Source organism: Lasioglossum baleicum, chromosome 7 (assembly GCF_051020765.1).
Source record: "Lasioglossum baleicum chromosome 7, iyLasBale1, whole genome shotgun sequence".
NCBI classification, from domain to species: Eukaryota; Metazoa; Arthropoda; class Insecta; order Hymenoptera; family Halictidae; genus Lasioglossum; species Lasioglossum baleicum.
In genome coordinates, this window is record NC_134935.1 from 257,593 (window position 1) to 274,198 (window position 16,606).

General features: G+C 44.1%; 2 long non-coding RNA genes across 2 annotated transcripts in view; both read left to right on the forward strand.

Moving 5' to 3' along the window:
• The window catches only part of LOC143210458 (uncharacterized), a 325,244-nt gene that overhangs the window by 91,354 nt on the left and 217,284 nt on the right, over positions 1 to 16,606 (forward strand). The gene's annotated exons all lie outside the window — the stretch shown is intronic.
• On the forward strand, positions 13,810 to 14,312 carry LOC143210254 (uncharacterized). Its single transcript, XR_013009218.1, has 2 exons — positions 13,810 to 13,990; positions 14,056 to 14,312. It is a non-coding gene; the product is annotated as an uncharacterized LOC143210254 (long non-coding RNA).

The following is a 16,606-nucleotide window of genomic DNA, read 5'->3' on the forward strand; positions in this document are numbered from 1 at the left end:
TAATCACGAATAGTGTCGCGTCGTGCTGCATCTCGGAAGTCAACTACCAGTGAGATCGGACATTCGTTCCTTTTGAATCAAAGTTTAACCGTACAGATTCCGCGAGTTCGGCCTAAAATCTGTTAGGCAGTGACAAGGTTGCTCCGAGTCCCCCGCATTGCCAGTGCGTCAACACCGTGCGTCTTAGCTTAGGTAATATCACCTTCCAATTCTTTATATTCCAAATTCAGTCCATTCGCGACACAAATACACTTGTAGAACGAAATTCTATAGTAAGAATATATTTGTCTTCTTTGATAATTAACTCAAATTCATTAAACCCATAATTATCGTCCAATATCCTAACCAAGTAATTGAACGTCCCCACATGATACAATCTTACCGCTCGGATTGTATCAATTAAATTATACTAGTTACGAGGCTTACTAATTATCCTAGCAATTCCCTGATTAACCATCAGGTTCTTTCGCGACATTCCAATTGTCCGAACAGAGATTTATCCAACCTAGCGGCTCCCCAGTTTTGCATTGGGTTCGACCGCATCCTAACAGCTCCCTGATTTCGCATCAGGTTCGTCTGTGCTATTATACAACCTCCTAGCAGCTCCCTGGTTTTGCATCGGGTTCGTCTGCGTTTGACTCCATTCCTAGCGGCTCCCCAATTTCGCATTGGGTTCGTCCGCGTTCCTTAACTAACAAATTTATATCATATTCCTAGGGTAATAACCCTTCGCCGGCCACTCGTGCTGCTCGCGGCCCTGGCTCGTAACACATGCATGCCGTTCGTTTCGTACGAATCGTACGCTCATCACAGTGCGCCGAACCATTGACAAAAATCGAAAAAGTCACTGCTTCATATCGATTTAAAACAATTTTCATACTATGTCAAAATAAATCAGTTTTTGAGAAAAAGATTAAAAAAATTCAGTAGGAAATTAGTTACAAGCGAATCTGTACGCGAATTTTAGGAAGATCAAATAGTAAACGTTTGTTGTTCAATTAACACAGATCTACAAATACTGTCTGTTAAATATTCAATATAGGTCCACATAAAGAAGTTGTATAATGCAACTTTTAGTATTTCTTCCACAATTCCGATCAATTGCTATTTGTGAAAAAAATTTAATTTAAAACGAAGTTTCCGTTTCGGAAGAACTGAACTGCGAATTCATATATCTACTGAAAACCACCAATAAAACAAAATTTTGCATACATTAAAAATAGAGTGTGCCATTCTGGAATTGATTACGAAGTACCATTGGCTATATGGACTGGGAACACGCCAAGCGTATCGCATCTGAAGGTGTATGGTTGTCTGGCATACGCACGAATTCCCAGACAGGGGAAAACCAAGTTAGACAATAGAGCAGTGGAGTGCATTCTAGTTGGGTATAGTAACCGCACGAAAGGATACAGATTGTGGTGTCCGACATTGGGAGACGTGCTCACGACGAAACATGTGCGGTTCGTCGAAGAAAAGATAGGATCGGAATGGATATACAGGAAGAGTGCACCAAGTTGGCGGTTCAATGAGGCCTGGTCAGAGGCCGAATCGGAGAGTGAGGATCCTACAAAAATTACGGAGAAAGACGGTAAGCCGAGCCCATCAAAAGGGCCCACACGAGAAAACGAGGAGATAGTGGGGGACGATCCTCCCGAAAAGGTTAAAGGACCAGGTAGGCCAAGGAAGGTCGTCAAGAATCCTTATGGGCGCAAGGGCAAACCGAAGGCGCCTGTCAGCGAGCACGAATCTGAGAGCAACGATGTCGAAAGCGACATCGAGGCGAACCATGTGGAAATACTAGAACCACAGAATTTAACAGAGGCACTGAACTCCCCGCAAGCAAAGGAGTGGAAGCGTGCCATGCAAGAAGAAATCGATAGCTTAGAAAGCAGGAAAACATGGAGGATAAGCGAGTTGCCTAACGGAAAGGTAGCCATAGGCAGCAAATGGGTCTACAAGTTAAAGAAAGATGCAGATGGCAATTTAGCAAGGTACAAGGCAAGGTTAGTAGCTCAAGGATTCACGCAGAAGAGAGGAATCGATTACCTAGAGACGTATTCGCCAGTTGCGAGCTTCTCCCTAGTCAGAATACTGCTATCATTAGCAGCGGAATTCAACTGGTATACGAGACACGTGGAGGTAAAGTGTGCGTATTTATATGGGAAGCTGCAAGAGGAAATTTATATGAGAATTCCATCGTTGCACAAAAGCGAAACAGGGAAGTAGCAAGATTGTTACGCCCAATTTACGGGCTGAAGCAGTCCGGGAGAAATTGGAATAAAGAATTAGATGATTTCCTGACTAAGCATGGATTTCGGAGGTTGAAGTCATCGAACTGTACTTATATTAAAGGACAGTGGACAGTTATTATTGTGTACGTAGACGATTTATTTATATTCGCAAACGAGTCAGCGTCGATAACGCAAGCCGTACACGAGTTGTCATCGGCATATGAGTTGAAAGATCTTGGTGAGATGAGTCACGCATTGGGGGTCAAGATAGAGAGGAACGATAAGGGAGACATACGCATGTCACAAAGACAGTACGTGGAGACGCTACTGCAGAGGTATAGCATGCACGAATGTCGTGGAGTATCTACCCCATTGGATCCAGGAATAATTTTAACGACCAATGATGGACCTAACACTCAAGAAGAAAAGGATGAAATGGCGCAAACGCCATATAGAGAATTGATTGGTTCATTGATGTTCCTGGCTTTGTATACGAGGCCTGATGTCCTGTTTGCGGTGACGAAGCTATCGCAATATAATGCGAACCCAGGGAGGGTACACTGGGGCCAGGCAAAGCATGTACTTAGATATTTATCTAAAACAAAAGATTATGGTATAGTATACAGGTGTAGCGGAAGTTCAGACGTTAGCCTGTTTTGCGATGCTGATTGGGCTGGAGATCAAGACCATAGACATTCATTCTCCGGCCTAACCGTGTACATAGGAAAGAACGTTGTCCATTGGCGGTCAAGTAAACAAAAATGCCTGGCAACGTCGACTATGGAGGCGGAATACGTGTCCATGGCAAATGGTGTAAAGGAAATAGCATGGGTAAGGACATTTATCAAAGAATTAGAATTAAATAATTATGTTGCAGGCGAGTGCAGATTACATTGCGATAACAGATCCGCAATAGATTTCTCGAGGAGTCGAGTCGATAACCACAGAACCAAACATATCGACATCGCTTACCATATCGTTAGAGAAAGGGTGGAAGACGGATCGGTAGTTCTCGAGTATGTTCCATCTGATAAAAACCCGGCGGATATTTTAACCAAGGGGTTGGAAGGAACGTCGCACCACCGGTGCATAATTAATTTAGGCTTGGACACCGGAAAGTGGGGGATTGAAGACGGTTCCAGTGCCCAGAGCTCCCAATAGATGGAGCGGCGTCGGCATAGGTGTAGGGATTATGGCGCTCGTGTCGCCATTCCCCTAGGTCGCGCCTAGGGAGATCACCGATAGGGAGTTGGCGGTCCTACTCCCAACCGTCTCTCGTAGCGACCGTTACGCTAGGCATCCCTAGCAGTTCAAAATAGTCACTTCGTAGAGTCAGACGTATTGAACACCAATATCCAGTCGTACTGTGTTTTGAGGCTTACCTCTTTTTGTAATATATTCTCCGTCGTACGGTTACGACGGACGTCACTACCGGGTGAATAAAATATTATTAAATGGTTCTCGTTGAACTACAAATTCTGCAGTGAATTTTATCTCCAAGTCCTAACCACGTGTTGCACGTAAAACGTAGAGTAGGCTACGTTCTTCGGTACCTTCCCCGAAGCTTCTGATTCTCTCCCAGAGTATCCATCTACATCCATCCTACAATTGGTGACCCCGACGTGATCTGAATCCGTCGGCCGTCGTGATCTCGCCGATCACCAGAAGGAAGGACGTCAGCACGCGGTCTTGGGGACATCCCGTGCCTGCAGCTATTCTGGCTGGCACGCACCTTCATCGAGGAGCTTCGAGGATCCAGCCAAGTAGAGTGCAGCGTCACGCCGACGCCACGATCTCTCGAGGAGGACGCACTCGAGTACCGGTTTGCTGTTTTGCCAGGCCACGCGGTCGGAAGGACGTTTCCTGTCCGCCATCTTTGCTGCTGCACGAGGCACGCCGCTGTGAAGCCGCCATCTTGGTCCTCGAAGGAGCTGTTCCACAGGTGGATTCCGGCGTGCATAGATGATTGCGAGCGACTTCCGTAAGTGCGAGCGTCTAGTTTAGCCGTTAACATTCGTTATCGCGATTCCGGTAGAATCCATGGCACATTGCATCTCCGACGCGCGTTCAGTTCCGTCGTGATAGCGTAAGACCCATCGCCGCGGGTCCTGTGAATTAGCATCGCGTGCGCGCGCAGATAATCAAAATGACCTCGCCGGCACCACTTCCGGGTACTGAGGAAATCTTGAAATCGCTTCTCGAGAAGCACGTCGATTCATATCGCGTACCAAAGGTACCTTCGTTCTTTCGGGAGGATCCTTCACTATGGTTCATGCAAGTTGAATCGTCCCTCTCCGCTGCCCGCATAACCACACAAAAGACGATGGCTGACATTGTTATATCCGCGTTAACGTTTGAAGAAATAGCCGCGATAAAAGATATTCTCTCTTTGTCACCGCAGCCTCAGAATCTTTACGATCAGGTAAAAGCGCGTATAATTTCAAACTTCTCCACGACGGCGGAAGCGTGTTTACGCCGACTTCTAAAGGGCGAGGTGCTAACGGAAGGAAAACCTTCACAAATATTGATGCGACTTCGCAACTTAAACGACGGGTCGTGTTCGGATGACATAATTCGCACGATTTTCATGGAGCAGCTTCCTGCTCAAATCAGGACAGTCTTGGCCATGTCCAAGATTACCGACCCGCAAGAATTCGCTGAATTGGCCGACAAAGTTGTCGAAGCATCGGGTCCCGTCGCGATTTCATCAATTTCGCCGCGAGACTCTTCTAGACGCGATGTCGAGGCATCGGATGCCGTCGCATCCGCAATTTCTTCTCGAGGTTCTTCAAACCGCGAGCTTGAAGCAAAAGTCGACCGTCTCGCGAATCAATTGGCCGAACTGACCAGTATCGTGAGACGCAGTTCCCGCGACGGGCGCCGTAGAACTACTTCCCGTGGGAGACAAAGTTCGCGTTCCAAGTCGCGCGGTTCCGCATTGTGCCGTCTGCACCGGAAATACGGAAGCGATGCACGTCATTGCATAAAACTCTGCTCGTGGCAGGCGGGAAACTAATATGCACTAGCCGCGTGGAGGCGAGCGCGCTGAGTGCTACATCACATCGTCTCCATGTCCGTGACCGCGACCTCGGTCTTACGTTTCTGATCGACACGGGAGCGGATATCTCTCTGTTACCGGCTGATGAGGCCGCGAAAAAACGTGCGACCGGTTTAAAATTGTTCGCGGCAAACGAGACAACGATCAATACATACGGAGAGAAGCGACTCAATTTAAATCTAGGCCTTCGCCGTGCCTTCTCTTGGAACTTCTGCGTCGCCGCGGTACCGTACCCGATTCTAGGCGCGGATTTTCTAAATCATTTTAGCTTGTTGGTCGATCTGCGTCATCGTAAATTGATCGATCCGTTGACGCGAATTTCCACTGTCTGCACAGTCAGAACCTCGCCGGTGTTCAACGTGAAATCGATCGATCCCGCATCTCCGTTCGCGGGAATACTCTCCGAGTTTCCGGGAGTGATAGGACCATCGCAATCGAATTGCGATTCGCCGCGCGACGTCTTACATCATATTGTGACCGAGGGTCCCCCCGTAGCCGAGCGTGCGCGACGACTGACGCACGATAAACTTCAGGTGGCTAAGGCCGAGTTCCGACGGCTCGTTGTTGAAGGAACATGTCGTCCATCGAGTAGCCCGTGGGCTAGCCCCATCCATCTTGTTCCTAAGAAAGATGGGGGTTGGCGGGTATGTGGCGACTATCGTCGTTTGAATTCGGTGACTGTTCCCGACATGTACCCAGTTCCTCATTTACATGACTACTCAGTCAATTTACACAACAAAACGATCTTCACCAAGCTCGATCTTCAGAGAGCGTACCAGCAGATTCCGGTTGCGCCGTCGCACATCGCGAAAACTGCCGTGATAACACCTTTTGGGCTCTTCGAGTATACCGTGATGCCTTTCGGCCTCCGTAACGCCGGGCAGACATTTCAACGGTACATCCATCGTGCCCTCGGAGACCTCGACTTCGTCTTTGCCTACATCGACGACATCCTCATCGCTTCTTCGAACCTCGAAGAGCATGAGCGTCACCTCCGCATTGTTCTGCAACGTTTGCAGGAACACGTGCTGCAACTGAATCTTGCCAAATGCGAATTCGGCAAGTCCCGTCTCGAGTTTCTGGGACACGTAGTTGATCGGAACGGGTCAGCACCTATTCCCGAAAAAGTCAAGGCCATTCAGGACTTTCCGAAGCCCAAAACAGTCTCTGACCTACGCAGATTTCTGGGTATGGTCAACTTTTACCGACGCAGTCTTCGTCGCGCCGCTGACGTGCAAGCACCCTTGCACGAATATCTTTGCGAGTCGAAGAAAAATGACAAACGTGAGATAGTCTGGACTTCTCAAGCCGAGGAAGCGTTTGCACGAGTCAAATCTGACCTCGCCAACGCGACCTTGCTAAATCACCCTGCTCCTGATGCAGTAACGCGTCTCGTTACCGATGCGTCCGATTTTGGAATGGGAGCGTCGTTAGAACAAAAATTCCAAAATTCGTGGAAACCTTTGGCATTCTTTTCTCGCAAGTTTACTCCATCTCAAAGAAATTACAGCGCGTATGATCGCGAGTTAACCGCTGTTCACGAAGCGCTCAAATACTTCAGGCATTTCCTCGAAGGTAGAAATTTCGTAATTGTGACTGATCACAAACCACTCGTGTACGCGTTCCGGCAACGCGCCGATAAAGCATCGCCTCGCCAACTTCGGCAATTATCATTCATATCACAGTTTACTACTCGTATCGAGCATCTCCCTGGCTCCGAAAACGTCGTCGCCGACTCGTTGTCGCGTGTAGATACCTTGCACCTCGCCGCAGATATCTCCTTGGAGGAGCTCGCGAGATTGCAGGAATCCGACGACGAATTGAGAAGTTTATTGGCCTCTACCGATCACTCGTTAGCTTTACGGCGAATTCGGTGGGGAGCCTCTCACATTGCGATTGTATGCGATTTAGAAGGAGAAGTATTGCGTCCATACATTCCGGACCCGTCACGCAAGGCCATTTTCGATAAATTTCACAAACCCGCGCACCCGAGCGCGAAAATTACCGATCGCGTGATCCGAAAGCGGTATGTTTGGCCGCGAATGCATCACGACATCGCGAAATGGTCGAAAGAGTGTCTAGATTGTCAACAATCTAAGATAACGCGCCATAACCATGTAAAACCAGCGGAATTCGTTGCTCCCGATGAGCGTTTTAGTCATGTCCACATGGACATTATCGGCCCGTTGCCGATATCGGAAGGCTATCGTTATTGCCTGACCATGATAGATCGTTTCTCGAGATGGCCAGAGGCGGTTCCGCTCGCGAATATTGAAGCTACTACCGTATGTAGAGCGTTCGTAGATCACTGGATCTCACGTTTCGGCGCCCCTGAAACTCTCACGACCGATCAGGGCAGTCAATTCGAATCGAGACTTTTCACCGCGCTGCTACAATTATCCGGATGCCACCGTATTCGGACGACCGCTTTTTATCCAGCGTCGAATGGAATGATCGAACGATGGCACCGATGCCTCAAAACTGCGATTATGTGTCACGCGAACCCTACGTGGTCACGCGTGTTATCTACCGTAATGCTTGGTCTTCGAAATAACGTTATGGATTCGGGCTCGTCGCCCGCCGAATATCTATACGGCACCTCGTTGCGAATTCCGGGCGAGTTCGTACTCCCCGATGACGGTCCCGCGGATCCGCAAATGTTTATTGAAGAATTTCGAGACCACATGCGCAGTGTTAAACCTGTTCCCGTAGGACAGCGTCATAAAAAGCGTGTTTTCTTATTTAAAGATATAGACACCTGTTCACATGTATTCTTGCGCGCCGGTACGAATAAAAAGGCGCTCGAACGGCCATACTCAGGCCCGTACAAAGTAATAAGCCGCCCTACCGACCGCGTTCTAGAGATCGATGTCAACGGAAAACCGCGTTCCGTCTCGATAGAAAATGTGAAACCAGCGTATCACTTCCGAGAGGAATTAGCAACCTCGTCTAGCGAACCCTCCGACTCGAATCAACGGAATGCGCTGCGAACATATTCACGGGCGAAAACTGTGCAAACAGTCCCGCCGAGTTAATATCGCCGATTTAGTTGTAAGCCTGTTTGTATACATGTAAATAGCAATCGCGTAGTTTGTAAGAACAACTTGTATAGTAGATGTAGTGCGCACTCATTGTAAATAGTTTATAGTTATAATATTGTTATATTGTTGCTGTATCCCCAGCGTTGTGAACTTCTATATCGTGGTGTAGCGTTATAAGTTTGCGCGTACACACTCGGGGGGGAGTGTGTAGGGATTATGGCGCTCGTGTCGCCATTCCCCTAGGTCGCGCCTAGGGAGATCACCGATAGGGAGTTGGCGGTCCTACTCCCAACCGTCTCTCGTAGCGACCGTTACGCTAGGCATCCCTAGCAGTTCAAAATAGTCACTTCGTAGAGTCAGACGTATTGAACACCAATATCCAGTCGTACTGTGTTTTGAGGCTTACCTCTTTTTGTAATATATTCTCCGTCGTACGGTTACGACGGACGTCACTACCGGGTGAATAAAATATTATTAAATGGTTCTCGTTGAACTACAAATTCTGCAGTGAATTTTATCTCCAAGTCCTAACCACGTGTTGCACGTAAAACGTAGAGTAGGCTACGTTCTTCGGTACCTTCCCCGAAGCTTCTGATTCTCTCCCAGAGTATCCATCTACATCCATCCTACATAGGCGATTGGTTAGTTCCGATCACGCATAGATCATGATCATGATGGATCTCACGCATCGGCACATCTAGTTCTTTTTGTTTTTCACATGGCTGTAAGACGTAACGGTGCAATGTGTAAGCGCGTACGTGAGTGTATTGCGCCGGTATAGTATCTGATTGTAAACTCAGTATTTATCTTTATGTTACCAAATATATAGTATCATTGGTTTTCTATTAAGGGGCTAGTATACCCTCGATTTGTAACTAGAAAGGAACTAGAATCTTACTAGATTTTGGGTCGAAAATATGGGTTTGCGCCCAGACGTTGATTGACCTTATTAGAACAAATTGTGGGCTGTGTCAGGGCTCATTCGAAAGAGGAAGGTTCAACGCAGCGCGCTTTTCTCACGAGGTTAACGAGATTATGTTTATATCTAATAATATGATGGCCCAAAGTCGAGAAAAAATCTAGGAAAAAATCCCGCAGATTTCAATGCATTTTCTGTCTCTAATAGACTTTTTTGACTTATGAGATGAGAAAAGCGCGCTGCATTGAACCTTCCTCTTTCGAATGAGCCCTCACACAGCCCACAATTTGTTCTAATAGGGTCAATCAACGTCTGGGCGCAGATCCATGTTTCGACCCATTTTTCTAGTAGGATTCTAGTTATTTGCTAGATATTTGCTATTTACTAGAATCTTACTAGAAAAATGGGTCGAAACATGGATCTGCGCCCAGACGTTGATTGACCCTATTAGAACAAATTGTGGGCTGTGTGAGGGCTCATTCGAAAGAGGAAGGTTCAACGCAGCGCGCCTTTCTCATCTCATAAGCCAAAAAAGTCTATTAGAGACAGAAAATGCATTGAAATCTGCGGGATTTTTTCCTAGATTTTTTCTCGACTTTGGGCCATCATATTATTAGATATAAACATAATCTCGTTAACCTCGTGAGAAAAGCGCGCTGCGTCTAACCTTCCTCTTTCGAATGAGCCCTCACACAGCCCACAATTTGTTCTAATAAGGTCAATCAACGTCTGGGCGCAAACCCATATTTTCGACCCAAAATCTACCCCCTTAAGGGGCTAGTCTACCCTCGATTTGTAACTAGAAAATTACTAGAATCTTACTAGATTTTTGGTGGAAACATGAGTTTGCTGGTTTTCAGTTAGTGTCCTCATTTGAGCAAATTTTGGGCTGGGTGAGGGCTCATTCGAAAGAGGAAGGTTCACCGCAGGGGGCTCTGGTCATGAGGTTAACGAGAATATGTTTATATCTAATAATATTAGTGTCCAAAGTAGAGTAAAAATCTAGGAAAAAAACTAGCAGATTTCAATGCATTTTTCTGTCTCCAAAAGACTTTTTGACTAATGGGATGACCAGAGCCCCATGCGGTGAACCTTCCTCTTTCGAATGAGCCCTCACACAGCCCAAAATTTGCTCAAATAAGGACACCAACTGAAAACCAGCAAACCCATGTTTTCGACCCAAAATCTAGTAAGATCCTAGTAAATAGCAAATATCTAGCAAATAACTAGAATCTTACTAGAAAAATGGCTCGAAACATGGGTTTGCTGGTTTTCAGTTAGTGTCCTTATTTGAGCAAATTTTGGGCTGGGTGAGGGCTCATTCGAAAGAGGAAGGTTCACCGCAGGGGGCTCTGGTCATCCCATCAGCCAAAAAGACTTTTGGAGACAGAAAAATGCATTGAAATCTGCTGGTTTTTTTTCCTAGATGTTTACTCTACTTTGGACACTAATATTATTAGATATAAACATATTCTCGTCAACCTCATGACCAGAGCCCCCTGCGGTGAACCTTCCTCTTTCGAATGAGCCCTCACCCAGCCCAAAATTAGCTCAAATAAGGACACCAACTGAAAACCAGCAAACCCATATTTTCGACCCAAAATCTAGTAAGATTCTAGGTATTTTCTAGTTACAAATCGAGGGTATACTACCCCCTTAATGCTTCGCAACTCATTAATTACCACAACACTCCTGTATGCTTTGGCGATATAATGACAAGTCAGATCAATAATATACAGAATATTTTGAAAAAGAAATAATAATTGTATATTTAATAATAACGCATATATAATAACCGACACGCCGCAACTTATTGTAACGAAACCTCGCATAACAACTTAATTGTCCTTAAAATTTTTTGTTAACTGCGATCTTCTGAATATTTTTCCGTCCTTTGAAAAATTGTATTTTATAGCAGAAGGTTTAAAGAAACCAACAATTAACACTTTATATTAATAAATTTCAAGATAAAAATAGCGTTTAATAGGAAATTCAATTTTCAACAACAATTATTATTTTGTTTGCTATCAATAAATAACAGTTTATTTATTTAAATAGAAAAAACATTTATTCAGCTTTAAAATAATTATAGAAACAGGAAGCATTATATTTAAACAGAGATGAAATATTGAGATTGAATTAATCATGTATTGACTGACTCGACTCGTTTCGTTTACTTTTTCAGAATTGGACTGTATATATATACAGGGTGTCCCAAAATTCGTGAAAATCCCGAAAGGGGGTGGTTCCTGAGACCATTCTAAGAGACATTTTCCTTTGCACCAAAGTCAACTGCGGCTTTGTTTAGGAGTTATTAACGAAAAACACGGACCAATCAGAGCGCGCCCTGGGCCGCCGCGCCGTCACGATGCGATGTCACGGCGTACCGCGACACTCGCTTGCCGGCGCGGCTTGGCGCGCCGGGCCAGGGCGCGCTCTGATTGGTCCGTGTTTTTCGTTAATAACTCCTAAACAAAGCCGCAGTTGACATTGGTGCAAAGGAAAATGTCTCTTAGAATGGTCTCAGGAACCACCCCCTTTCGGGATTTTCACGAATTTTGGGACACCCTGTATATACTCGTCGATGCTGTAACATGGAAAATAGCAAAAATACGCGCTGTGCATTACACGGCAGTAACAGTAATTTGGCAACTACGCAATCGATATCTGAAATTCTACGTAATTCCTAAACTCACCACTCTAAATTGTAGAGGGCATACGAAAACCTCTGGCACAGACTTAAGATTTGTACAGACTGTGCATGCTATTGTTCAGTCGCGCCGGGATCCTGAATTACCGACCCTGTAGAAAATGCCCTAGTACGACAGCGGACTCTATCGAAATGGAACGGTCAGCTAGTGAACTACATGACGTTACAACGCGAAAGGTGTTTGGCTCAGGACGCTAGATTTTACAGCGTTGTCAGCTTTAAAAGTGCAATGTTGCCGGATTATATTCGTACAGTAACCGTCGATGCCCGCCTGCCCGCATCGGAAGCGTTTCAGCGGTTTCTTGTCTGCTTTCCGGAGCTGTCGAAATTCAGAGTCATATTGCTCCTTAATTTAAAGTATAGAAATTTCATTCGTTAATAATTTTATTAAACGATTATCTAAATATTCGTTGACTTGTTAAAAAATCTTTTTAATGTTTTTAATTGTTTATGTAAATATAAAATTTTTTAATGTTTTGATATTTTTAATTCGTAGATTGTTTAATGCATTCACGTAAACCTAATTATACATGTACGACGTTCACTTAAGTAATCTACAGAACAAAAGTATAGTTTTAAAAATTATGTTTTGTACATATTGGTAACAAATGTTAACGTATCAAACTAATTAATTTAAATTTGAATACGAAAGGTATTATTTTCCGATACGGAAGTATTAAGAAAAGTGTAATCAATCATGCACGGCATGTGTAGGCTGATATTTGTATATTAAAAATGACGCGCTTTCCTTTCTGAACGGATGCAATTTTGGGTTTAGTTATTCCTTTTTTTCGACTTATATTCAAACCGATGCGAGTTTCAGGGTTTTTAACTTTTACTTAAAAAGGTGTCGTTGGCCAAGAGTGGTCACTAATATTGTTCTCGAGGTATAAATAGGATCATTTAGTCGTAAACAGTCTGCTGGTATTTTCTCGAGGCCTGCGGTATAGACAACGGACCATATAATAGCGGTGCGCTCGACTCGCCTCTACCTGAAACGGGGGTACACCATGGTACACCGCGTACTATCCCAGCTCATTGTAACACCAATTTCGAAGGCATGTCATTTCTAAAAAAATCGAAACCGGCTAAATATATAATGTTTAAAAATGTTGTAAATCAAATAAAATTTATACATGTGAACGTATGCAGAAATAATCAAAGTAAACACCATAAACTTGTGGAAGTTTGTTAAAAAAATTAACAATGCAAGAAACAAACTTGCATAACTATATTGAATAACTGCGTAGAATTATCAGATATTATTGCATATATCAAATTTTATTGCAATTTTGTAATTAACAGAAACGGGATCACATTCTTAACAATCATATAAATGTACGCAAAGATATTAATGCTCATGAATCTATTACTTTACATTACTTGTATGTAGTACTTCATAATTATCCTACTACATAATTTTTACCATTCAAATACACGCGCCATATACATTTGTAATCTTCAAATCATATTAAGTATCCGTAGTAGAAATTGGGTATACAGCTGTATACATTGGTAACATTGGGCGCGACACCGAAGTGGTATTGGGGCCGCTTTGGCCCCAGCAAATCCGGCGTGACAGAACAATAGCATGAGACGTCTGTACAAATCTTAAGTCTGTGCCTCTGGTTTTTTTGCACAGTCGGTAATTCATAGCGTGGACACGAAGTCCCATAAGATGATAGGTCTATCGTTATATCACCCTTACATCTCGTCGGTGGTGTGGAGACGGGAGCTGATCCAGGCTAAGCACTAGTGTAGGGGGCAGCACTATAATGGGCACGGCCAAAACCCGGGAATGAGCACTCTCATATACTCTCTGCTGCCGCGCAGGGGGGTGGCTCTATGGCGCACAAGACGATGGCGCACAACGAGATGGCGCACGCTCAATTGGACACAGCTCTTTGGCGCACACGGCTGTTTGGCGCACAGCGGGATTGCACACCACAGAATACGAATTGCGCACATGTAGAATTGGACACAAAATGGATTGCGCACAGAACGAGAATTCAGCTGTTGTTTACCATCGTGAGTTGTGCTGGGTGATTAGTTTATGGTTATATTTCCTAGTTATATTTTCTATATATGCACAGAGAGGATATGAGAGTGCTCACGCCCGGGTTCTGAGTTGCCTCCGGTATAGTGCTGCCACCACCAAAATCTTAGCCTGGATCAGCTCCTAGACCGACGGTAGAGCGGATTTCCCCCTCCCACTTTTAGCCTGGATCAGCTCCTAGACCGACGGTAGAGCGGATTTCCCCCTCCCACTTTTAGCCTGGATCAGCACCTAGACCGACGGTAGAGCGGACGCTTAGCCTGGATCAGATCCCATGCGCAGAGCCGATTTCCCCCTCCCGCGCCAGAGAAGATCAGATCTCACATCATTTTTATGAAAGTGAAATTAGTAAAAACATTCTCTCTCTCTGTTTCTAGATTTGATATACAACTTGGAGAAAAGTTCCCGAGAGTTAGACTTATATTTTGCGTAGTTTTCTGCAAAACTGGACATGAAAATATAAATTAATTTAATATTCAGCATAGGATAGATTATATATTATACTCTAGCCATATGACATAATTCAAAACGTTTAATCAATTTGATTGCTAGTAATTACGCTAATCGTGAATGTATCCCAAGTAGCCACGTGTAGCCACGTACGTCCCTAAAACGTACGCAGAATTGATGTAGGACGTTTGGACGTGAACTGGACCTGAAACGTACGTTTTAGGGACGTACGTGGCTACTTGGGTATCCAGATAGCACACGACGTTGTTTAGACGTCGTTTTTGCGTCTGTTTTAGGTCTGAACGTCATACGTCCCAAATAAAAGGACGTCTTTTGGAGCAGAGTTGGACAAAATATGTAATTAGATACAAATTTCGGATCACGAATAATAGATACGAAATTTGTAATTAGTTACTCGAGGATTTAGATACAGAAGTATTTTGTATTAAAAATTTAAATAGATACTTTTCTATCTGCAGCAGAAGGATTCGAAGTGATGGATACATTTGTAAATAGTATCTGTATCTAATTCAAAGATCCTTTCGGATCCTTCAAGATCCTTTTGGTCAGCTCGAGGCGTGAATGAACACGCGTTCCGAGGCCTCAGCCCAGAACACAATAGTAATGCAATAAACACGGGTAACCCGACGGCCAGCCAGGTAGCTCGGCATGAAACCGCTGACAAGTGAATGCTGAACTTATTGTTTGCCACGAGCCAGTTCGTGGCGTTCTTCCGATTAAGAAAAGTCTAAACTCGATAGAATTCGGTCACTGCTTACTGCTTTTACTCGTGAAGATATCTTGGAAAAAGTATCTAGTTCAATATTTTTGCCCATCATCGGTGCCTCGGTCGCCTAGGCCGCGTGGTGCAATAAACACGGCCGGGCGATCCCCCGGCCAGCCACGTAGCTCGGCATGAAACCCCTGACAAGCGAATCCTGAACTTTTTTATTTTTCCGTGATGCCTTCACGAAAGTGCCACGAGCCAGTTCGTGGGGTTCTTCCGATTAAGAAAAGTCTAAACTCGATAGAATTCGGACTGTGTCTAGTGGTTTTACTCGTGAAAGTATCCTCGAAATTTGTATTCAAATACAATTTTTGCCCATCTCTGCTGGCTAGGGCGATGATGTGACGGGGGCCTCGGGAGCCTTGGCCAAGTGGTGCAATAAACACGGCTGTGCAACGGGCAACCCGACGGCCGACGGCCAGCCAGGTATATCGGTATGAAACCACTAACAAGTGAATTGCAGACCTTATTTATTTTTCATATTTCTTTCATGTAAGTGACGCGGTTGCTTCGTCGCGTTATTCCGATTAAAAAAAGGCATGTGCATAGTGGTTTTATTCGTAAAATTATTCGTGGATTTATTCGAAGTCGTAGAATGAAAATTGCAATTTTCCATGACATTCGGCCTTTTTACCACTTTTAATCGTTTATAACTCAAATCAACGAGATAATAATACGAGCTTACCAAACACATCTCTTAAACTTTCGTTATTGGCCGAGCTAAAGAAGTTGTAAAAATCAATTTTCACTATTTTTTTCGCAATTCCAATTTCCAACATATTTTTTACTCAATTTTCAACATATTTTTTAGACATCATTTACTAAACCATTTCTTATTCTAGCCTTACAAAGAAATTGAAGTCGTTTGCTCCATTCATAAAAAAGTTATTCTGATTTAAAATCCCAAGTAACCACGTACGTCTCTAAAACGTACGGTCCACGTCCAAACGTCCTACGTCCATTCTGCGTACGTTTTAGGGACGTACGTGGCTACTTGGGATGTGTGTGATAAGTACAGACTGCGGATCTTTATGCAAAATAAATCCTATAAATAATTTAGAAGCAAAGTAACAATTTATATTCCTCATTAATACTTTTTATATGTTAAAAATAGTGTATCGGCACTTAACTCATTTAATTGTAATTGCAATTTTAATTTTTATTGTGATTTTAATTGCAATTGTTATTTTTATTACTCTTTATTTCAATTCTATACACTTTTTATGTCAAGTCCACAGGCGTTCCTCTAATAAAAAGCTACTTATTAATATTAAATTTATTAGAATTATGTATTACCGCATCGAATTTTAGCAATTTCTAATACATACATACATGGTTATATCGCACGAAG